Source organism: Echinops telfairi, unplaced genomic scaffold (genome assembly GCF_000313985.2).
Source record: "Echinops telfairi isolate 266 unplaced genomic scaffold, ASM31398v2 ScPeMD7_7475;HRSCAF=8513, whole genome shotgun sequence".
NCBI classification, from domain to species: Eukaryota; Metazoa; Chordata; class Mammalia; order Afrosoricida; family Tenrecidae; genus Echinops; species Echinops telfairi.
In genome coordinates this window covers 26,010,968-26,036,145 of record NW_022111379.1, presented here as the reverse complement: position 1 = coordinate 26,036,145, position 25,178 = coordinate 26,010,968, and the positions used below count along the sequence as shown (strand labels likewise).

The following is a 25,178-nucleotide window of genomic DNA, read 5'->3' as shown; positions in this document are numbered from 1 at the left end:
GCAATGCTATTTATATCCCTGGACTATGGTCACCAGGGATTCACCAAAGGCTTTATCCATGTGGGACCTTACAAAGGGATTTCGAGCTTCCACAGTCATTGCTAGCCTTCTGAAACCCAGGTGTACATAATTTAAGCTCTGATACTGTCAATTAAACTTGACTTTGAATTTTAATATCTACAATCTTTGGATCACACATACTAGTGTGCTTCTTCCATGCTGACCGAGTTGACAAATGTTTAAGACTCCAGACATTATTCTTTCGGATACCCAGGCATCAGCTGTTTTATTCACACTTTGCTTTAGCACCCATATCTTCAGCAATCTCTTTATGAGGGTGAGTACTGAGTAAGCCATGTCACAAGAACTAATCATTCTTAAATTGGATCTAGATTTACCAGCAAGCACTAAATCTATTCATATACTTAAAGCTTTTGTATTTCTCTGGCTCATTTTAGAGACATTATTATCAATTTATGAAAGGAAATATCATAAATCATCCCCCTAGGGTATAAGGTCATTCCATTGATAGTACCATTACTTTAGCCAATGGTATATAATTTAAAACACTGTTGAGGAAAAAAGATCATTTAAAATGGGACCCATTAGATTTCTATTGAATAGACTGGGTTAGAGTAGCTATCACTTTTTGGAAGGTCTCACAAATATGTTTAAGTCTATTTTTGGTCAGTCAGCTCTCTAGACAGTCTCATAACAATACCAAATTTTTTGTCCAGTGAAAGTAGTTCACATGGGGAACTATTATTCATAATAATGTTGTTGAGAACATTACCCATTTATTTATTCATTCTGTAAATTTGCCAAACTTCTCTTTCCGAAAAGGTTTGGAAATATTTCTTGGAGACACTGAAATCTCTTAATACCATCATAACATATGAAAACACAGAATTTGGTCCCCTGTCTCAGAAAGTACAGATAAGGGCTTGCGAAGGAGGAGGACACAATTACGAAAGTGGGTGGATGTTTCCTGTGTGACTAGTGCATCTCTCTGTGAGATTAGTTTTTTTTAATAATCCATGTATTGTCTTCTCCTCCTCCATAGTGTTGGCACGTGATTTATGGAAGGAAGACAAGAGAGAAAAGAAATCGGCAGGTTTGGGTTTGTAGAATCTCTGAAGTAATTCATATTCAAAGAGATAAGAACGTTTACCAAGTGTGCCCCTTCTGCGGTACTAAAGAGAAGCAGAAAGTGTTTGTCCTTCATCTTTATTCATGAAGTCCTTGAGGATGACAGGAAAGGAGATTGGCGATTAGGAGACCAGGCACAGGCGCAGCCAGCCAGTACAGACATGTTCAGTTGAAGTCTTGGCTGCCTCTGCTGATGCGCATTCAGGGCTGTGCCAAGCCACCTACCTTGTTGTGCTCTGCATTATTAATGCCTCCATAGGGTCATTCATTTGTATGCTGGGAGGGTGAGAACAGGGTGGCATGATTTTGTCTCACCGAACCCTGCCTATTCACCGTGGGTGACATCAGGGCTCCCGGAATGATGCGGAATTGAGCAAGCACAGCTGGAAGACAGCAGATTGTCTAGAGCCCAGAAGAAAGATACATTTAGTCAATTTTAAATTAAGAAGTCTTGTTTACACTTTCTCAGTTCCTCTTAGTCAGATTCTAGATTCCCTCCAAAATTAAAGATGTGTTCAAAGGGTGTGAAGCTGGGGACAGATCAGTGGGATACAACTTTTATTTTGGGGGGATACAGCATTTCCTGTTAAATTGTCAAAAGAAAGCTTAATGCATGGTTTCCTCAAAGAAAATAATTTACGGACAATGGGAGGCAGTACTTGGTTGGGTCCCTGTCCTGAATTGACTTGACTATCTTCTCCTAAGAAGCCAGGTGGGTGCCTATAAAAGGGCCATTAATTGGAAGCCAGAAAGACAGGCCTGGAATTGTGTTTCTAGCCTGTAGGTTTCCCATGCGGGAAAAGATTTAGTAAATGTGGATGTCAGGGCTAAAGTACCTTGTTAGCAATCACTGTATCAGTGATGCCAACTTCCCTTTCACTTTCACACCAATATCAGGGTGTCATACGGCCTTAACTTTTGTATGTCTTCCACAAGGCCATTTGGATATTCATGACATCATTTTCAGGCCATACACATAAGACATTAAATTAACTAACCCTAATGTGATGGCTGGAACTGATTCTTTGGTGAAGCATACGATGTTAGCTGGTATGGATGATATCACTGGCCTTGTATTGCCTGGGGCCTGATGTTCCCATCCCTGGATTAGAAGGTCCTGGATAGAGTTGGTGCTAATATGGAACAAAACTCAAAATCATAAGAAAGACGAGGTTTCCTGGTCAGATAGAGACTAGTGTAGTGGAGCCCCTGAGTCTATGACCCTTAGTCATGCTTAAGGGCTGGATTTGAACTCAGTCCTTTGGCTCAATTTGCACAGAAACAATAGATAGGTCTGTAAAGGGAACAATATCAATAATAAGGTCTGTTGCTATTTTTAGGTGGCCTCTAGTAGGTTCCAACTCATAGCAACCCAATGCACTACAGAAGGAGACATAGCCTGGTCCCACACCATCCTCACAATTGTTGTGCTTGAGCCCATCGCTGCAGTTATGTGTCAACTCATTCATCAAGGAGTTCTTCTTTTTTCTTCTCTTCTACTTCACCAAGCATGATGTCCTTTCCCAAGGACTGGCCTCTCCTGATAGCATGTCCAAAATATATGAGTCAGAGTTCTACCATTGTTTAGAACAATCAACTGTTTGATTTAAAAAGGCAGTTTTAATCCAAAGGGAAAAGTTCAGAATGCCAGAAAAGGGAGGAAAGAAGGAGGAAAGAAAACAGGAAACACAAGGAAAGTGGGATAAAGGATCCTGCTTTGTGGGAATCCAATTAATGACACCAGTAAAAATGTGTATGAATCGCTGAATGGAAAATGGATTTGCTCTGTAGTCTTTTACTCAATTCACAGTAAAAAGTTGTGTTGTTTTTTTTCCCAAGAATCCTTCCATATTACAACTTGAAGCTTGACTATTTTACTTCCTTTCTTTCAACTTGAGGAATGCCATGCAGGTTTCTGGTTTCCTAACTCAAGGTCTTTGCATACTTCATTATAATACTTTACTTGGTCTTTTCTAACTTTTGTGTTCATGTCTACATCATCGTTTCTTTAGTTTGCTGTAGTTATTTTTCTGTGTTGCATGTTTGAGAGTCTCTTCTGAATCCCACTATGGGTCTTGCTTTCCTATAGTATTTTTAATGATATTTTGATTTCTTCATACATAATGTCCTTGATATCATCCCACAACTTGTGTGGTCTTCGGTCATTAGTCTTCAGTGTGTCAGATCATCTTGAGGTGGTCTCTAAATTCAGGTGGGATATACTCAGTGTTGTACTTTTGCTCTTTTAAACCCATTTCCATTTTCTTCAGGTTCAACTTTAGTTTGAATATAAGCAATTGATGGCTTGTTCAATAGTTGGTACTTGGCCATGTTGTAACTGATGATTGAGGTACTTCATTGCCTTCCCCCCCCCAGATGTAGTCTACTTGATTCCTGTGTATTGCATTTGGCAAGGTCTATGTGTATAGTTGGCATTTATATTGTTGGAACAAAATAAATGTATTTTCAATGAATAAGTCATTGGTTTTGCAAAATTCTATCATGTGATCTATTGCATTGGCTCTGTCACCAAAGCCATATTTTCTGATTTTTCTTTGTTCCAAGCTTTTGCATTTCATTCACCAGAAAATTTTAATGAATCCTGATGGCTTGTTTGATCATTTCAGACCTCAGAAATTGGTAAAAGTCTTCAATTTATTCATCTTTGGCATCAATGGTCAGTGTGTAAATTAGAATCAGTCATATTGACAGGTATTTCTTGTGGATATATAGATGTCATTTTATTACTGAAAGCATTATACTTCAGGATAGATATTGAGATATTCGTTTTGATAATGAGCATGATGCTGTTTCTCTTCAATTTGTTATTGGCGGGATAGTAGATCATATGATCTTCTAATTCAAAATGGCCAATTCCAGGTACTTCCAACTCAATAAAATCTTAGGTATCAATCAATCTCTAGGTGTTCCATTTAATTCTTAAGATTTTTAATTTTCCTACATTCCTACTTTGTACATTTCACATTCTTCTTATTAATGGCTTTTTGAAGCTGTTTCTTCTCATTTTGATTTATGCTACACCAACAAATGAAGGCCCTGCAAGCTTTCTCCAATCACATCAAGGTTGACTCTATTTTCAGCAGGCAGTTGCCTTTTGAGTGTCTTCCAATGTGACTGGTTCATCTGCTGTCACTCTATTAGACAACATTCCATTATGGTCAATCAGGTTTTCATTAGTCAATTTTTAAAGAAGTAGATTTCTATGTTCTTCTTCCTAGTGTGTTTTAGTATGGAATCTCTGCTGAAACCTGTTCGCAATGGGGGAACCTTTCCGTTTTTGAAATTTCAGTGACATGATAGTTCAGCATTATATCAAAAATAATGTAATATTATGATAAACCTAAATATTTTGGACAAAATTTTAATTGTGATTTCACAGAAAAAGTTATTTTTTTATACGTGAGTAATTTTTTTTAAACTCGTGGAAACACAATTAGACACGACCACATTGAAATATTTTCTTTGCTGTGAAGATTGTTGTTATCAAAAATGAGGCGTTTCATTCTGAAACTAATAGTGGTTAATATAGAAGTAATGGTTTTTTAATGGATAATTTGAGCCTTGCTTTCTAGTCTTTCCCCTTAATAGCACATCACAAGCTTTTTAATTATCCAGATAATTATTTCAATGCTCCACTTAATATTGCATTTGTTAGAAGTGTCATATAATACCAGGTTTTTAGTAACTGTCAGAATACCCCATCTCCTCACTTGCTTTAAATGGATACTAATGTAAAATGACTACAGAAGTCAATTTCTAATTGGAAATAGAAAAGTAACCCAATAAATAGATGCTTAGTTGGTTGGTGTTCAGGTCAGACTTCTCTCACACTTTCCTGTTTCTCACTGAATCTGCAATGGCTAATGTTCTTCAGCTGCTCAACCAGGCTTTAGTCCCCATCATTTACGTTAGGAAGTTGGCAGACAATCTTACATGCGGTAAGCTATCGACCAGATAGCTCAAAGTTTTTCTAAATCTGTTTATTTGTGCTGACAAACCTGTGATAAGCATAAAAATGTGATAGCTCATATTAAAGAAATCTGTTCATAAATAATATCCAAAAGAAAATACCATTTTAGAGTATATGCCCAGGATATATTCTCGTTGGTCATTGTCACCGATTTCTGGGACAAATGCATGCACTTTTTAGTACGTTGGAGCATGATAAAGTAAAAAGAAATAAGACAAATGGCTGAGGAGGGAGATTGAAATTGTCCTGGAAAGAATCACCTGCTCATATTAATGGAGTAATTTATCATGGTTGATTGTGATCATGTGTTTTGCTGGATGTGTGTACTGTTTTCAGCCCGATCTGTTTCAAAAGTAAAAAAGTAAACTCTTTTATTATTTTAAGAACGAGAAAGACAAACAGGTTCAGAAATAATTAATTAGCTTGTATATAACTTTTGGTAGAGCCCCAAATATGATGTAACATAAATAAAGAAAGGTCTTTTCTTGTGATAAACCAAGCTACCATAAACCACTGCTATAGACACAATTCGGATTCACAGCTACGCCACATAGGATTTTGAAGACTGAAAATCTTGTAGGGACCAGGTGGGCTTGACTTACTCCTCTCAAGCAGCTGATGAGTTTGAACCACAAACATTGGGGTTTAAATGCTTACTCAACAGTATCTTCAGGGTTCCTTTCCTAGTAAAAGGAATTATGAAACTGGAGTCCATAATCATTCATCATAGTTGGGTGTCCAAGTATATTGCATTATATACTTCAAAGTGAGTGATATTGTCCCCTGAGGATGCTGGAATGATCCAGGCAGTCTGCAAAAGCAGATACCTACCCGTTATCTTGGATTATGGACTATGTTACCACAGTTTCTAATTGCCAGGGCGGGGCTTCTGAATAATTCTCTTTCTGAAAAGAGGGAGTTAGATCAAATAAGTTGGTGTAGAATATTGTCTTTATGAACTATGTTATGCCAATTGACATTGGTGTCCCTCAAGCTTATGTGATTCATTCCCAGTCTTAATGATTCATTCCCTCATTTTGGGTTATGTCTAAGTTACTTTCATAACCTTGCTTCCCTGTATGTCCCCCCACATTCATGGACATATTTGCAATCCATATCGTATCTAAGGAATGAAAGGATTCTTTGAAGGCGGTTGGTGGAAATAAAATGTGATGACATTTAATTCTGGTAGCACAGTAGGTTAAGTTTTGGGGTGCTAAGGGCAAGGTCGGTGGTCCAAATTCACCAGCCTCTTCCTGGAAGAAAGTTGAGGCTGTTTGCTCCTGTAAATATTTACAGTCTCCGAAACCCTAAGGAGTGTTGCTATGAGGCAGAATCAGCTTGATGGCAGTGGGTTAGCTAGGAAAGGGAGCAGGGGAATTAGTCAAGGGGATTAGGAATACTTGCCAGAAGAGGATTTTAGCTTGCTTCTTGGAAGCAAAATATGCATCACAGTCTCCAAGAGAAAAGCTATGAGAGCTCCTGGAAGAGCTTCATACTGTCCACTGAAGAATGGGAGACTGGGAAACTTCATTTTTGTCCCACGTTTGGAGAATTGTGATGATTCAAGTTTGTTGTTTTCTAGTTCCTGCAGAAGAGGCTGAAAGATACAAAGGAGTATGTACACTACATGGACATGATGGAAATAGCTAGGTTAAAATGCTTAAAATAGTTTGTAATATGGGATGCAAGGACCTCAACATCTAAGACCTGGAGGAAGTGACTCTTCAGGAGCAAAGGGGTGCAATAGATGAGCAAGACATCAGTGCCCATTACCCCATTTGCAACTCAATGGGGTAATATGAAGCTCCAAATTAGAGGCAAATAATTTTCTGAAGAATAACAAAAGGGAGTTTGCAGTTGGGTTTCTTCCAAGAGAGTTGTCATTTTCTAAAAAGAAGGTAAAAATAATGGGAATCAAGGAAGATATTTATGTTGCCTTCAGATTCATAGATTCCTGGAATGTGAATGAGAGAACTCCTTCCACTGAAAGGGTCAGAGGATAAGTTATATTCCTAGAGGAGAGCCCAGAAATCTACACTTCTCTGGGAGTGAAGATTCTATACAGAGAAGGGATTGAGGATAGAAGCAAATTAGCAAAGGCAAGCATGAGAGTCCCTGGGGCACAGTGGATGGATTTGACTAGAATCAGAATGTAGAGATTATATCAGATTAGAACAGGTACAGGGTCATATAGAGTAAAGGATCAGAGGATGACGAATGGAGGACTTAGATTTATAATGCTATTGGAGGAAAAAAAGGTATGTGGTAATATCCCGAGGCTTTCTTACAGCAGAGGCTTTCAAACTGTTTTGACCAGAACCACATATTTCTATATAGATATAGATATAGATAGATAGATAGGAAATAAAAAGCGGTGACCCCCCAAAAAAAACTGATGCTCACTTGTTTTTTTTGATGTGGGGGAATAGTGCATTTGGAGTTCTTTCCACCAGGTCAGACTGTTAATCAATTTTTCTATTTAGAGGTTCTGAAAAGATTGTGTAACAGTGTGCGACAAAAAGTCCTGATTTGTGGCATATGTGGGACTGGTTTTAGCATCACAACAATGCACTTGTTCATGCAGCCAATTCAGTGTGCCACTTGTGGGCAAAAAAACAGCACTCTGCTCTTGCCCCATGCACCTTACTCACCTGACCTCACTCTGTGCAACTTCTTTTTGGTTCCACAAAAGCAGAGGAACATGAAAGGACAGGAATTTGACAATATAGAAGAGGTGAAGAAAAAAATGAAGAAGTGCTGTCAGCCATCCAAACAGATGAGTTTGAAAAATGTTTCCAAGAATGGAATCGCAGATTTGACAAATGTATTAAGTGTAATGGAGAGTACCTTGAAGTTGATAAGGTTGCGTTGTAAAAAAATACAAAAAAACATAGCTTTGGGGGGAAAAAAATCTGTTTTATTTTTTGGTACCCCTTGTATGTCTAGCATCACAGCCCAGGGGGAACACACCTATACAGACACCCACACACAATTGCCTGTGTGATGTTAAATATGCTCCAGTATTTTCTATTTGATTCCATTCCATTAACAGATTGTTGTGGTCATATTAATTACATGATTGTCTGACCTGCTAAAGGGTAGTTACACACAGTTTGGAAAACTCTGCTGCCACAAGGGTTAGGTACACCTCAAAATGGGAACAGGGCAATCTGTAGCTATGGACCAGGATTGACCAAAGACTACAATTAGGCTCATGGAATATCTACAGAGGTGAAGATGTTGGAACATGAGTCATCAGTTTTGCTTTTCTAGAAATGGAACTGAAGGAAATTCTCCTTCTCTCCCTTTCCTTTTTTTTTTTTTCCTCTTTGCTTTAGCGCTTTACTTTAGTGAGTGACCATGTAGGATCCCTTGTTTTCTTGATATTTAACTTGGGAGAGTGGCCAGAGAGTCCAGCTTGGATTCTACTTGGATTCATTGGCTCCAGTTTATAAATTCTGCGCAGGTAAGAGAAGGCTTTGGTGCTGATGCAATGAATACTTTCCTCCTTTACACAACTAAAGTTATCTAAACAATATTGGCTTACTTTAATGTCACCTGTGTGACACACTAAAGAGTGTCATATACGAAATTTAAGGTGACAAAATATTTTGATCTTTTTTGAAGAATTAATATAGTTGAGAAATGTCTACCATGTTTTCCTTTCCCTTTTGGTGGGCTGGAAGCTCTGGACAATTTGCAATTCAGTGTTGTTTCCTGTGTAGTAGAATTTTGCCTGTGTATATCTCTGTCAAACGATTCTGATTTTCAAGTCCATTATATTATGTATTTTCTGTTTTTAATTCTAATTTAGTTTTACTTAAATTCATTCTTAAAATATTACTTCAAATATTTGTGCAAAAGGCAGCACAAGATAAATCAATGTGTATGCAAACACAATTGACTTTTCATTTTGGTAAGAGCCAGGCATTAGACAAGTCATTGAAAATGTAGAATAGAAAGATGATTTCATTTTTACAGTGGACATTAATTGGGTTGCTCACTCTCAATGGCTTAGATTGTTTCTGTAATTAGAGGGTAATTCCCTTGAGGGAAGGGGTATATCTTCACTTATTTTGTTTGCTTACTATAGTGACTTGCTGGTAAAATGACATACACATGAGCATTCAATGCACGTTTCCTGATAGCTTTTTTGTAGCGCACTATTTTGATATCATCATAACTTTGCTTTATCTTTAAAAAAAATAATTGTGTCCTCCTATGTGTTAGGCTGGATGGACTAGAGAAACAAATCCAGGAAGGCTCATATGTGTGTAAGAAAGAGCTGTATATAAAGAATAATTGTATATTAAGAAAACATCCCAATCCAGTCCAGATCAAGTCTATAAGTCTGATATTAGCCCATATGTCTGATACCAGTTTGTAAATTCCTCTGCAGACTGACACCACACATGCAATGACACTGAGTACAGGAAGATCACAGACCAGTGGGTGGAAATTCTTGTGGATCAGTAGCAGTGGAAACATCTCAGACCTGATGTGGGTCTCCATGTTGTTCCTCTGGCTCCAGGGCTCTGGCTCCATCAGCGTAGCTCAGCAGGAAGACAAAGCAGAGAGAGGGGTCTTGCCTCCAGTGAGCTATTTATCTCTGTAGCCCCTCCAAATGAAGTTTCAAGCTGTGACCTGATTGACAGACTAAACCCCACCCCTTCACTCTTAATAGTCTCAAATTGACACCAGATTACGTAACTACCACAATCTAGGAATGTATACATTAATATAACAAGACCTCCTTAGATATGCTTTTACATTTGGACACTTTTGATCATCATTAATCAACTTTGTAAGTACTGTTGTCCTTCATTTACCTAATTTGCCTTGGTTGTAGGGGTAAACAAAGATTCCCCTTTGTGTCTGTACTGTGTATATTAGCCTAGAACTTGTATATAACTACAGTGTCAAATATGGCCTCCACTGACCATAACAGACATTCTAAATCACTTAGGTAACACAAAAATGTAAACAGTTAATTTCTTAACATAAGATCAATACTGAATTTCAGTATTTATAATTAAACCCAATGTCTTAATCTGAAAAAAAAAGTAGCAATATTTACAATCCAAGGAGCCCTTGTGGTACAACAGTCAAAGGCTCAGCTTATAACTGCAAAGTTAATGGTTCAAAGTTACGTAGGTGCTCTATGGGAGAAGGACCTGGTGATCTATTCCTGTAAAGACTATGAAATCCCAAAATCACTCCAGAGAGCTAATGCCAACTCACAGCGACCCTATAGGAGAGGGTTGAACTGCTCTTGTGAGGATCTGAGATTGTAACTATTTTTTTTAATTAAAAAAATTGTACAAACTTTGAAGCATAAAGATTGTCAACAAAAGTTGGGGTTTTTTTTTGCAAATAAAGAATGTTATTCAGTTAACAGAACAATAATTTTGTATAAGCTGAATCAGAGACAACTGAAGAGGAAAAAATCAAAACAAACCAACAGAAAAATTACCATCCACATGTAGCAACCAAGTGTGTTATTCTTGGTAAACTAGAGAAACAAATCCATGGAAACTCATACATGTGTAAGAGACAGATTTATATATAGGGTAAGTATACATTCAGAAAGCATCCCAACCCAGTCCAGTCCAAGCTCATAAGTCAGACCTAACCCATGTGTCTGACACCAATCTTATAATGTCCTCCTCAAACTCACAAAACACACACAATGGCACCGAATGCAGGAGGATCACGGGCCAGTGGGTAGAAACTCTTCAAATCCCATGGCGGTGTAAGCATCTCCGCGCAGTCAGGGGTCTCCACGCGGCTTCTCCGGCACCCAGGGCTGCATCCGAGTAGATCTATGTGGCTTCTCCTCAGGGATGTCTCACAGGAAGTGAGCCTTACCAACTATGGCAGCCACACACTGGTCTGACCATCAGAGAACAAGAGACCGGAGAACTGGAAGGGCGAGGCTCACCGAGCCATCTATCTCTCCGCCCCTTCAATTAATCCCACATGTGTTTATCGGCCAGGTTGGTGCAATAAACCTTAACTATCTCACCAAGTTTAGCATAAGAAACTCCATTTTGTAACAAGGTGATAGCTGCTATATAACTCAGCCTGACCTCTCCACCTGAAAAATCCCTCCCTGACCAGCATCCTGTTTTGCAGAAACTGACTAGCATCCTGTTTGTAGAAACATGTTAACCCTTAGAGTCACAGGTGCACTGCTTGGAGGATGTTTTCCCTGCACTGTCTGCACCACAAACTTTCTGCTGCTTTATTTTATAACCACAGCGTCCCAAGCTGTCCCAAATTCCGTAGGCACTCTGTAGAAAACTCCCTGGCATTCCCCACTAGGGAACCAGAGCATCTTAGGCAATAGCCACATGCGGGCCACCAGTAAGAATGGTGGTATGGTGTGAGCTCACTCTGGGTATGACACACATATATAACGAATTTGTACTGTGCACCCACAAGGACCTGCTTTGAATTCCCCTGCCAATTTACAATCCCCAGACCGCACCAGAGAAAATTAGTGGCTATTGAAAAGACCATCAGAGCAGGTCTATCTAAAGACACATTTGATACTATGTTAACTACACACACAAAAAAGACATTGTACAGTTTAAAAACAAATCTTACCCAGCCTTATATTTTCTTTCTTTCTTTTTTTAACCCTAACCCTACCTTACATTTTCTTCCCCCACTTTTCTTTAAAAAGAGTGACTTCTGTAGGGGATGTTAAATGCGCTAGAGACAAGGGGAGGGGTCAGGGTGGGCTGTGCTAGAACCAACTTATTCATCATTGTCATCTTCCCTCGTCTTTTTCTTGTCTTCCTTATCTTCTTTGTCCTTCTCTTCCTCTTTCTTCTTCTTGCTTTTTTCAGCCTTGACAACTCCCTTTCGGGCCGCATCAGGCTTTTCCTTCAGCCGGTGTGCAGAATTACCCCTTTTGTATTTCTCCTTAGGATGGCAGCCTTCTTCTCTGAAGGCTGCTTGCTCTTGTCAACGGTGTCATTCCACAGTCTCCCAGCTTCTTCGCAACGTTCCCAATGGACAGGCCAGGGAACTCCCCTTGGATTCGGGGGAGGTACTCAGAACAAAACAAGAAAAAGGTCAAGGAAACCTCTTGGGTACATTGGGAGCCTTGAACTTCCTTTTTTTTCCCTCCAATGAGCCTTGCCCGCCTTAGCCTTGTCTTCAAATTTCCCCTTCTCTTGAGTAGACTTGGTCCACCTCTCTGAGAACTAAGAGAACGCTGAGAAATTGACTCACGCATTTGACTGGGTGCTTCTTCTTGAGTGCCTCCCGGCAAGTCTGCACCCCAAAAACGCATAGGCGACACTTTTCCTCTTGATTTCTTTGGATAGCCTTTGCCTATGCTGAGTTATACTTTACTTCATCCAACCAGCGGTGACCAGCTCTGCTCGGTAGGGTGCTGTTCCTATGTAAATCAGTGTACTGCATTGGCTTGACACTGTAGCTCTTTTGGGAGTTGAAAGCCCCATCTTTTTCCTGTGGAGTGGCGGGTGGTTTTGAGGTTAGCAGCCCAACATCTAGGACACTAACCAGGACACCAACAGTTCTCTTCTATTAAAAATTAGAGCCTAGAAAACCCATTGGGGATGTTCTACATGGGTTATTGCGAGTTGAAAATCAACTTGATGGCACCTAGCAGCAACAGGTTATAATCCTACCACCTGTCTCTCAGTTTGGTCTACTGTGGTGGCTTGTTTGTTGCTAAAATTCTGGAATCACTTTACCACTATTTCAAATACCAGCAGGTTATCCATGGTGGAACTGTTTCAGCAATAACACCTGGAAAGTTACTGCTGAAAATTACCTAATAAAGAATCTATGGATCACAATAGAAAATTGTCCAATATATTTCTGGGAGATGGAAGGCAACAGTGGATTCAAGCATGCTTGTAAACATGAAGGTATATGACGGTTAATTGTTATTTCATACTGTTACAAAGATGTTATTTTCTTTCTGTTACAAAATTGTTATTTCATTCTGTTACAAATGCTGTCATGAGTCAGAGTCCAGCTAAGGACAACTAACACAACATGATATATAGTACATGAAAGATATAATCAGGACTGCAGTATAGCTTGTAGTGAAGTGTCTGGCCTCAACTATCTTTTGTCACACAAGTTTCTTCAACAAAATGAGCTCTTCCTATTTTAATGATATTTATGCCAGTTCTATTATAAACTATTTTATCTTTTTTTCCCATTGCTCAGGAATGTTCTTTGCTTCTCCGATATATGTAAGTATGGATACTGAGTTAGTTAATTGTGCCAACTTGGCCGATAATCACATGTGGGGCTAACTGAAAGGCGGAGGGATAAATAGGTGGTGAGCCTCGCCTTTCTAGTTCTCGGGTCTCTTGTTTTGTGATGGTTGCACCGGGTGCAGCTGCCTTAGCAGTTCCCTGCTTCAGCTTGCAAGATTGACTTCCTACAAGACATCCCCAAGGAGAAGTTACATGGACCTATTCCGATGCAGCCCTGGGTGCTGGAGCAGCCGTGTGGAGACCCCTGCTAGTGCTGAGATGCTTGTTCATTCACTGACTCAGCTTTCCTCCTGCAGTCAGCATCATTGCCTCTGTTTTGTGAGGTGGAGGACTTTGTGGACTGGTGTTGGGTTAATGGGTTAATGTTGGACTTGTGGGCTTGGGCAGCATTGGGTTGGGATGTTTTCGTGATGCACATTTTCTTTACATAAAACTCTCTTATACATATGAGTTGCTGTGGATTTGTTTCTCCAAAGTACCCAGGCTAATACAGATATTATCTAAGATTTTGGTTTAAGTAGGAAAAAAAGTTGAGATACCATTAATCACTTACTGCATCTTCCTTTTTATCCTCTATTTCTCCTATAGGTCTTCTCTCCTTGATCTTATTCTTTTTTCTTGTCTTTTTGGCAAGCTTCAGATCCTCACTGTGTTAAATACCTTCTTCCTAAGCCATCCCTTAGATGCCCCTTCCAGAGAAAGGAGAAGGAAATAGCATGCATGTTTCACCTTCACAGTGACATAGTTCCCTTGGCATTGTATTTAATTAGATGATAGGGGGTGTCATGCTGTGCTCTGCTGTGTTATATTAAGGGCAATGTGGTGCCATGGTAAAACATGTTGTAAATCCTGCAGTGCAGTGCAATAGGACATTTGTAACAATCCATGTGCCAAATTGTAGATGGTAAGCACTAACCAAAACATCTTCACAAGGGAGAAAAGGGCCAGAGGAGAGCCTATCATCCCAATAAAATCATTGTTAGCTTGAAACACAAAAGCTGGATTTATGACAGAAAACTTCTAATGTTATAATAGTGTCAGAACAGAACATGTCATTGGGCTCTCCTGTAGAACAGAGATACTGAACAGTCCAGTGTTCGTTTGTTCACACATCTACTTGTTCAGCAAATGATTATTGATTACCTACCTTATCATAGCATTGATACAGAATACAAATTGTGGTGCCTTCCTTAAGGACCTTGCTCTGTGGAGGGGCCCTTGTGCCCCAGCAGTTAAAGCACCCTACTGCCAATGAAAGGGCTGGTGGTTCGAACCCAGCAGCTGCTCTGAGGGAGAAAGATGTGGCAGTGTGCTTCCACAAAGATTTATATCCTTGGAAATCTTGCAGAGCAGTCTTACTCTGAACTGTATGGTGGATTGAGCAAATCATCAGAGAAGGATTATATGAAGAAGAAAGTGACAAGAGGATTGGAGGAAGGCTTATTAACAACCTGTTCTATGCAGATGACACAACCTTGCTTGCTGAAAGTAAAGAGGACTTGAAGCATTTGTTGATGAAGATCAGAGATTTCAGTCTTCATTATGGATTACAGCTCAGTGTGAAGAAGACTAAAAGCCTCCCAGTGGGACCAATAGGTAACATCTTGATAAATGGAGAAAAGATTAAAGGTGTCAAAGATTTTGTCTTCTTTGGATCCCCAATCAATGCTCATGGAAGCAGCTGTCAAGAGATCACAAAATGAGTTGCATTAGGTAAATCTGCTGCATAAACCTCTTTAGCTATTGAAGATCAAGGATGTTCCTTTGAGGACTATGGTGCGCCTGACTTAAACCATGGGATCCTCTATGGCGCCATATGCATGTACAGGTGGGACATTGACTAAGGAAGCCCGTCAAAGAATCGATGCATTTGCATTGTGGTGCTGGTGAAGAGTTTTGGAAGCACCAGGGACTGCTAAAAGGACAAACCAATTTGTCTTGGAAGACAAACGGGCAGAGGGCTTCTTAGAGGCAAAAATGACAAGTCTTGGCCTTACATACTTTGGACATATTATCAGGAGAGACGAGTCCCTAGAGACAGATATCCTGCTTGGTAAGGTGGAGAGGCTATGCAAAAGAAGAAAGCCCTCAATGAGATGGATAGCCACAGTGGCTGTCCTGGTGGGCCCAGAATAGGAACAATTGTCAGGACGGTTCAGGGCCATGTAACGTTTCGGTCTGTTGTTCATAGGATCTGATTCTATGGTACCTAACGACAGCAATTTTGGTAAATAAAAGAAGCTCCTTCTGTTTTTGGCGAGGATTCATGGTAAAGGCTACATAACCATTTTAAATCTGAGGTCGCCTTCCTTATTCCTTGACCTTGTTTTGTCTCCCTCTTACTGAAGCCCACCCAGGCTAGGTTAAATTCAGATAACAAAAAGTTGACTCACTTCCACTAAGTTGTTTTGCAGAAAAGTAACAGTTAGGATTTGCTCAAGCTGAATTTATTCAGTTCTGTGAGCAACTGCAACTGGACCTGATTATATGCTAAACATGACTTTATAAGCTGATTGCCTGTGAAAACCCCCAGCCGTTGTGGATGTCATTGCTGAACATGGGAGACATGGCTGCATGAAACATACCCTAGTCTGCCCAAGATGCATAAACATGAAGTTTCTGAAGGAATTTTATGAATATGGACAACTTCCCTCTTATCCTATAAAAATGTGAAACCTCAGGTATCTGAGAGTCGACTCTGAGGAACTGTCCTCCTGCATCTTTTCAGGGTGCTTTGCAAGAAGGCTACTTCCTCTTTCCCCAAGACCATAGTCCAGAGAGTAGATTTCTGTGCTCACCACACAGAGATCCTCTTGAGTTTGTTTACATTCCATGGTAAAATTGCATGTTCCATTGGAAATGTGCCAAGACACATCAGTGTGGCATGGGAAGAAGCCTTATATTAGCAATGCATCATGTCTTTAGTTAAACGCACCGTGCCATTGGCAATGTTCAAAAAGCATGCTATGATTATGCATAACCTTGTTCAGCCTTGTGTGGAGGCAGCCACTCACCAGCTTGATTTATTTGAGTCTGATGCTATTTATGAAGTCAGGATGATTGTTGGTCTGTATGAGGTTTCACCTCAGGAGTCAGATCCAGACAGACTTTGCTGGAGATTAAAATCCAGCATTGGAAAAACACATGAAAACCCCTATCCCAGGCTTTCCTCTCTATTGGAAGCCTCAAAACACCACGAAATGGGGCTATGTTGTCAGCTGGCACCTACCCTGACGTGCACTCTGAAGATTAAAGTTTCCATGAACTAAGGCAATACCCCAAGAGTCAATTCAATGTCCTTAAAAAATTGAGTCTGCTCCACTAGAAAATTTCTTTAGAGGCTGTTGGTAGTTCTCTTGGGTGGGAATTACTGAATCTAGATTGCTATCACAAGACTACTTAGTGATGGGAAACCATTGCTTGGCTATTTGGAAACAATTTGATCTATCCCATCAAGGTTCACATTAAAAACTAAAGTGTGGCAGTTCTGGAATTAATGAGAAGTTTGGTCCAGAAGATGATCTATTGCCCTAAAGCAGATACCAGTAGAAAGAGAAGTTAGTGACAGAAAATGATAAATAACACAGTTAGATCACATACGAGGAGAGTCTTCAATCTTTCAAAAGCTAATGAATAGATGACAATGATAGCTCAGTTAATGCTGATAAATAATCCAGGTTGCTGGATGGTGGAATATGGGGCTAATTAGTGCACCCTTCAGCATACAAGACCTTAAAAAGTCAAAGAGTCAAGTGTGTGTAGCATTAAATATGAGTGATCAGAATGAAGATGGGATAAAGTGGAAGTCAAATCTGTATTTGCCATTAAATCTGTGCTGGCATTGTCCAAAGGCATCTTTTCAATCTTTTGGTATATCAAAAGGGACCCACTTCTCAAAGCAAATGTGTGTGTATTTTTAAAATGTGAAGAAGAGCCAATGTAAGTGAAAAACAAACTTCAAAGATGTACAACATATTCACAAAGCATTCCTAATGTGAATTTTGATTCTGAACATTTGAAACAGTGCGGACAGGATTGATCTTAGGCTCTGAGAATGAAAGGCAAAGAGCAGCCCTAGCCAGCGATGGACGAGGGTGGAATGTCAGAGAATAAGGAGAGGAGTGAAGCCAGAATCACAGGGGTTTTGATCTCTGGGAGGATAACAGATGAGAAAGCACCATCAGAGCGAAAAATGTGGAATCATGACGTCTTTGATGAATGTCTTTATAGCCGTCTAAGGATACTATAAAGCAACTGTACAGAAGTAAAAAGCATTGTTCAAATGCCTATCTCTGAATTCCATTAGTAATGATGTGACAAAAAACAAAACACCTACATCAATATGTAGACTCTTTGAAGACATCGATGTGTGAGAGGTTTACCAAATCTTTCATGTGTTTATTAAATTATGTGGAATAAAGCATTTGTGTTAGAGACAAATATTTAATATGTGGTAGGTTACAATGTAAAGAAACAAACCAACAACAGCATCACTAGCAATAGTATAGTTGCTATAACATTGATTCTGACTCATGTTAACCCCCTGTGTTTAGAGTAGAACTTCTGGAGTTATCAAGGCTTGATCTTTCAGAAGTGAACCTTCAGGTCTCCTATAGGTGCTTCTGGGTAGGTTTGAACTCAAGCCTTTCAGTTAGTAGTAAAACACTTAATCATTTGCACCAGCCAGGGAGTCCTAATAAGTATCAATCTAGGGAGCATCAAAGGAGCCCTGGTGGCACAATGGGTGAAATCATTTGATAACAACTAAGTAATAAGGTGGGGATAGATTTTCCTATTAGTCAAATAAACAGTCTTGCCCATGGCTAGATACCCTACACTCTCTTTAGACATGTATCTCCAAAACGAATGAAGGAGGAAAGAAAAGAAAAAATGAATGAAAAAACAAACAAAACTCTATTTTAAATCATAGTGATGCTATAGGACAGGACAGTACTGCCTCTATGGGTTTCTGAGACTGTAGCTCTTTATGGGAGTAGAGAGCCTTGTCTTTCTCCCAAGGAGGGGCTAGTAGTTTTGAACTGGTGACCACGCGATTAGCAGCTCAATACATAACCACTATAATACCAGGGATCCTTGTAAATATTGTTATCTAAAGACAATTTTAATACATGTAGCCTTTAGATACTGCCTAATAGGAGAGCTATGAACCTTGTGATTATGATGTTATTACTTAAAATATAAAATTTTAGCTAATTGGTTGTTTTCATTCCTTGGTTTTATAATTCATTAAATAATCATTTTGGAGGAGTTTTTCCATAAAGGGAAATTTAGTTGCCCTGAGGAAAAAAAAATCAAACCCACACTTCAGAAACCTAAATTGCCTGTTCATACACTTGTTTATGTATTCAGCTATTTGTTCTTCAAGGTGCTAGGGATACAGTGTTGAACAGAAACAGATGTGATTCCCGCCCTCACGTAGATTATTCTAGTTGGACGTAGATTGTTCTAGTTGGGAAGGCGTGCAAGTATACTAAGTAATCGGTCACACAAATAAGAGCCCTTGTGACACTGTTGGGGAAGTCTTGGACTGCAAGCCACAAGATCAGTGGTTTGAAACTACCAGTTGCTCAGCGGGACAACTTGGAGGCTTATTCTGTAAAGATTTACAGCCTCAGAAACTCTACGGTGGAGTACGATGAGTCAGAATCAACCAGGTGGTATGGAATTAGCTTGAGTCACACACATGAGGGCATATGGTGATCATGAAAGTGGTTTGAAGGAGGGAAACAGGCTTCTGAGCATTGAGGGCAAAGACATGAAGTCCAGAGGAGCCTTGCCTCGGGGGCTAAGGAGGAGTGAAAGTTATTTAGGTTAGTGCGGTTCGGAAGAGTAGTCCAGGCCGAAAGAAGACTATCATTAGCACCCCTTATGGAAGGAGGAAGTGGCAGTTTTCAGCTATACCAGTTGAGAGCAAATTATGGGTCTGACTCGCTACTGCGACACAAAATCTGAATTCCACCACTTATTAACTGAATATACATAATTAATTTCTCTGAGCCTCAATTACATAGAAGATTTAAATAGTAATGGTTTAAGGATACTACCGACTTCTTAGGATTGTTTTGCATTCAGTGAACAATTCCATACAAAATATTTAGAATAGTGCCAGACTAGTCCTAAATAAATGTTAGCTATTTTTATTAAGTGAAAAAAGTCACGATTTTTCAGTCAGGTAATTCTTACTTTCATAGAGTTTCAATTTTTATCAAAGTAGTACGTGCGCATGGTTTACAAGTGTAAACGGGTTCTATCAGGGTTATCATGAGAAACAGCTTACTCCACCATCTCCACACCTCAACATTTTGAACCCCAGGAAGCAATTGCTTTTATCTCTATTTTTAAAAAACCAATATGCTTGTATTGCTACCTCTTCACTTTTTTCTCTTTACTAGGTTTTCTTCTTTGTAAGACTAAAGTTCATGCCTTGCCTCTACCCTTACCATATGCATGTTAGAAGTGGTGACCCTTTCTATCTTCATGATCAGTGGTACCTGCCCCCCTCCTCCCACTGCATTTACATTTGTATGATGATGTTAATTTGAATACAGCCTGGTCAAGCAGTGCTATGATTACTTATACTTCTCTTCTTAACACTTGTTTCTGCCTAAAAGTAGTAATTGTCCTTTTATTTTCTATACTTGCTTTTTTCCTCTGCATTGATCACTCGCTCCACCCTAAACTGTACCCCATGGTGCATAGCCATTTCAAGACTTCAAAATACAGTAGGCAGTTCCAGATTTTCTTCTCCTTTAAAAAGTCTCTCGTGGAGCTTTAAGATGCATTGTTTGCTCTTGTGACCTGGTCTGCTCTCTTGTCTTGCATTTTCCTTTCTCATCACCCTGGGGTTTCCATTCACTTCCCTGTTCTCTGGGTTTCCTTTAGTCTTGATTATATTTATCACGCATTCCTGTTCTTCCCTCTAACTTTGGTGAAGTACATACTCTAATAAAGTGGTTCTCAAGCACCCTTTAATACAGTTCCTCATTTTGCAGTGACCCCCCCAACCACAGAATTATTTTCATTGCTACTTCATATCTGTAATTTTACTACTGTCATGAATTGGGCAACCCCTGTGAAAGGGTTGTTCGACCACTAAATGGGTCATGACCTACAGGTTGAGAACCACTGCTCTAATCCCTTCCAGAGAAAAGGTACATAAGAATGGCCATATATATTGGATGCAGGTCACTGGATGGATGAAATGCATAGTCAATAGATGGACCATTTGTACGAGTTCTCACTGTAGAGATGATTCCATTATGCCAGATCTCATCACAGAGCTGTTTACATTATATAATATCGCAGATGAAAGGTGACTACATCATTACATAACTTCCATGTTAATACCATCGCTGCCAAACTTGGCCCAGCCAAGTTGACATACAACCACTACAGCCATCTATCAGGGATAAAGAAGGGGAGTCATACATTTTGCATAGGAAGAAGGAGAGAAACTTTGTGTAGTATCATATTTACCCTTTAACATGTTTTCAATCAATCTTGCAGCTTCTATTCTTACCTTTACCTTACCCTAATATCCAAAGGTACATGTGTGGTAAAAACTGGGTTTGTTGTTTTTCTATTGGCTCAGAATTCAGCTTACATAGGGCCTGTTAAGCTAGAAATTGTACCTGCTCTTCTGACTTAAAATTTATCCAACAATATTATTTCCTTCCCCTTTGTCCTTTTGAGGTTATACCTTTAAGGTTTTTGTTTTTTGTTTTCTGTGTTGTAGTTTTAGAGAAAGTAAAGATCAGAGTTAAATGCACGTTTACCTTGCTGAAAGTAAAGAAATTCTTTGAACTTGAGTCTTTTCTTTTGTAGAGAGTTCTTAATACATTTTGAAGTTAGTTTTATTTTTCCTGCCCCCTCTTCACCTATACAAAGGTAAATAAAAATAAAAGTATTGCTACAAAATCACAGAAGCCATTATGAAAGAAAAATATAAAAATGTGAAACTATTGTTTCTTGACACATCCTCCATCTAGGCCTATCATTTCTGAAGGTGGTTTTTTCATCTTTATAACCTTTGCCTAGAGCCCTGATGGCATAATGGGAGGTCAAGGTCAGGGTCAAGATCAAGGTAATGCAAGGTCAGCATTTGAAACCACCAGCCACTCTTCAAGAGAAAGACTGGACAATTTACTTTTGTAGAGTTCTAGTCTCATAAACTCAAGGGGACAGTTGTACCCTGTCATAGAGGGTTACTATGAGTCAGCATCGACTTGATGGCCATGAGTTTTTAACTTTTCCCTGAAGAATTTTCCAGTTTTCAATTTACACATCAAAATTGTGTTTCTTTTCACTGTTCTTTGAATTCGGGGAACAGAAAGAAGTCTGAATGACTGAGATGAAGTCTACAGGTTTGATGGGATAATATTTCCCAGTGAAATTTTCACAACACACTTCTTGCTACCCTCAAAGAATGAGAAGGCACGTTGTTGGGATGGGAATAAAAATCTTGGTGCTGGTTTGCTGACTTTTTCTCACCATGCCAGTTTTCAATGTTCGTAAAAGTTCTTCATCATAAGCCACCGTGCTTGTCCTATGTCCTTTGAGAAAATCTTACCAAAATTGACTCTCCAGAATCCCAAATAACAGTTACCATTACTTTTGGATCTGACATTTCTGCTTGACCTCTTTGAGGTCTTCCTGACCTTCCTTAAAATTCTGATCCATCTAAAAACTGTAGTTTTGTGCAGTCTTCTTGTAAACATGTTGCAACGCTCCATTGGTTTTGGATGATGATGCTTGAGTGTTCTTTAAAACTTGATATTAGCTCTAATATCTGATTAATTCTTTCCCCCACAAAAAATCCCTTCTAAAAAAAAGTGCCCTATGAGACAGAAAAGTGCATTACTGAGAAACCTTGTGTGTAGCCATCTACTGATCACGAGGTATGTTTAAACACATTTTGTTTTGAATAAACCCATTGACAATACATTTTGACTTAACCTCATAGATACTTTCATATGAAAACAATAAAGGTTTTTAGTCCTATTTCCCTATAACTGATTTTTATTGCCTTCAACACCGATAATGTAGTTTTGGCTGTCTGAATTTACTGGTGAGACTTTACTGAAAGGCCAGTTCAAATGAAAGTCTGTATGTTATTCTTTAATAATGATTATTAGTTTAAGAAAAACTATAATTTTAGCTAAAAGAATGATAATAAATTCATAATTACTCAAGGATTTATTGGCAAATTTAGGGGTTATTTTGATTTTAAAATTTTACTACTTTTGGCCTTCTGGGGAGCTCATGGGCTGGAGCTGGTGGAACGCTGTAGGGAAGGAAGCCCACTGACCAACCACCCGAGGATGGCATCTCTGTGAAGTTCGTCCCAAACACCTCCCATTTCCTGCTGGTCTTCTCTTGGGTCACGCCCCTGTGCTTCTATAATGTGCCGGCCAAATCCATACCGCTCAAGTGCAGCTCTTTCTGTGCTTTCTATGAGTAAGGGGTTAGATCATCAACTGAAGATGCATAATTTTAATATTGAAAAAGAAACTGTTGTTGAGACCCACGATGTCCCCATTAGATGTATTAAATACTGTCCAAAAGTGACACCGTGTTACTGGAAGTTGGCATCCGACAAATTGTGGGATCCTTGAACACCTTGTAATGCTGGAAACTTCTTGCAGCTTGAAAAGGTGTACTAGGGGTACCCCACAAAACCAGAATTGCTAGGTGGAGTGGGGCTTCAGAGTGCCTCATTTTTCCTGCTAGGCAAGAGGACTTGCTCTGAGTTAGTGGATCCAGTGGCATAGCTGGGAAGGTTCTCTCTGGTCACAGTGAATTTTTTCATAAAAGCACTTCCCTAGAACCTTGTTTTTTGTGATGGACAATTTAAAAGAAAAGCATGCAGCTTCAAAATTGTGTTCCCTGTTCTGGAGAAATGCCACAGAAACTGGTGTGATGTTGAACACATCTTACAAGGACAGTGCTATGGGAAAAATTCAGGGGTACAAGTGGTTTTCTTGTTTCAAAAAAGGTAAGACTGATGACAAACCTCATTCTGAATGTCCTTCAACTTACCAAACAGAAGAAAATGTTGACTTATCATACATTTGGAGTTCATTTATCCAAGTCAGACTGTTAACCAAGCTTTCTATTTAGAGGTTCTAAAAAGATTGTGTACCAGAGTGTGACAAAAAAGGCCTGATTTGTGGCAGATGTGGGACTGGTTTTGCCACCATGACAATGCATCTGCTCATGCAATCATCTCAGTGTGCCAGTTTTTGGCAAAAACAGCATGCCTCTTTTGCTCCACGATGTTCCTTACCTGACATTGCTCTGTTAAACTTCTTTTTGTTTCTGCAAATGCAGAGGGACATGAAAGGACAGCAATTTGATGAGGTGAAGAAAAGGTGACGAAGAAAAATGAGGGAGTCAGTCAGTCATCCAAACAGATGAGTTTGAAAAATGTTTCCAAGAATGGAATCACAGATTTGACAACTGTATTAATGTATTACGTATAATGGAGACTATTTTGAAGGTAATAAGGTTGTTTTGTAAAATAAAAAAATTAAAAACATAGCTTTGAAAAAGAGATTCCATTTTGGGGGGTGTACCCTTTGTACACTCTCTCCATGTCTGGTGACCATGGGGACAGTGGGAAGAGGAGGGCTGCTGTGGGACTTGTGGAATATGGGCTATTTGCAGCATCACTGGGGGTCCAGCCTCAAGTACCAGACATGAAGCATCTGGGCCTTTCTCAACCAGCGGGGTTATGTGTTAAGCTCCACTGAAGGCTGGGTGGCTGTCAAATATTGGACTCAGGCTCTGAGGTAGAGTAAAAGAATTCCTTCAAATGGTACCAACTAAAATAAAATAATATCGAGCAAGTCTACCCAGTCAATGCCTTTTCCTTCCACAGCATCCACAATACATTTGCCACAGGTGGGTCTGATGGATTTGTAAATATTTGGGATCCATTTAACAAGAAGCGACTTTGCTAGTTCCACTGGTACCCTACCAGCATCACATCCCTTGCCTTAGCAATGATGGGACCACGCTCACAATAGCATCATCAAATATGTATGAGATGGATAACACAGAGCATCCTGAAGAGGGTATCTTTATTCCCCAAGAGACAAGATGCAGAAACAAAGCCAAGTCTATCCAACCATCCTGGGAAAGTGGTTTCCCCATGGAAAACTTGGTTTGCTTGCTACAAAGACATGAATATCCCCTAAGGAATTTATCAGAACCAAGATTCAGAACCCTTCAAAACATAGTATAATCTTTCTGGAGTGTTATTTTGCTCCTGGAACTTTCACTTCTTATTAAAAAACCTATCTCCATTAAGTTAAAAAAAAAGGAAGTAGAGTAGTAGTAATTACTATCTTTGATTCAATGCAGGAAACCTTCCTGAAATGTTTACAGGCATGTTCTAGGCATTAGAAAAATAAAACTAGGTCATGTTCCTAACCTGCTTTAGTTCCTTATTGACAGACATTGAGGAAGCTGAAATGAAAATAGACATGGATTCGTTTACTGACTATTTGTGTATTTCATTTGATCTTCCTTTCCCAATTATTTAAATTTTTAAAGTATTTTTCCTTCAATTCATTTCAAAGTAAACTTCCAGCTTGAATGGTGATAAACCTTGTCAATATGTATGAACAAAAACTTGTACAGCTTGCTCCAGGTACCCTTGCCGTGGGGTCGACTCATGACTGAACCCCACTGTTAATACTCAGGTCTTTCATTTAAGCGTCTGGGTCTTGAAGAATTGAAAATAC

The 25,178-nt window shown here is 39.4% G+C and overlaps 1 pseudogene; it reads left to right on the top strand.

The window, feature by feature from the left end:
- Positions 1–5,026: 5,026 nt before the first annotated feature.
- LOC101663480 lies at positions 5,027–24,676 on the top strand (annotated as a pseudogene).
- Positions 24,677–25,178: the final 502 nt, after the last annotated feature.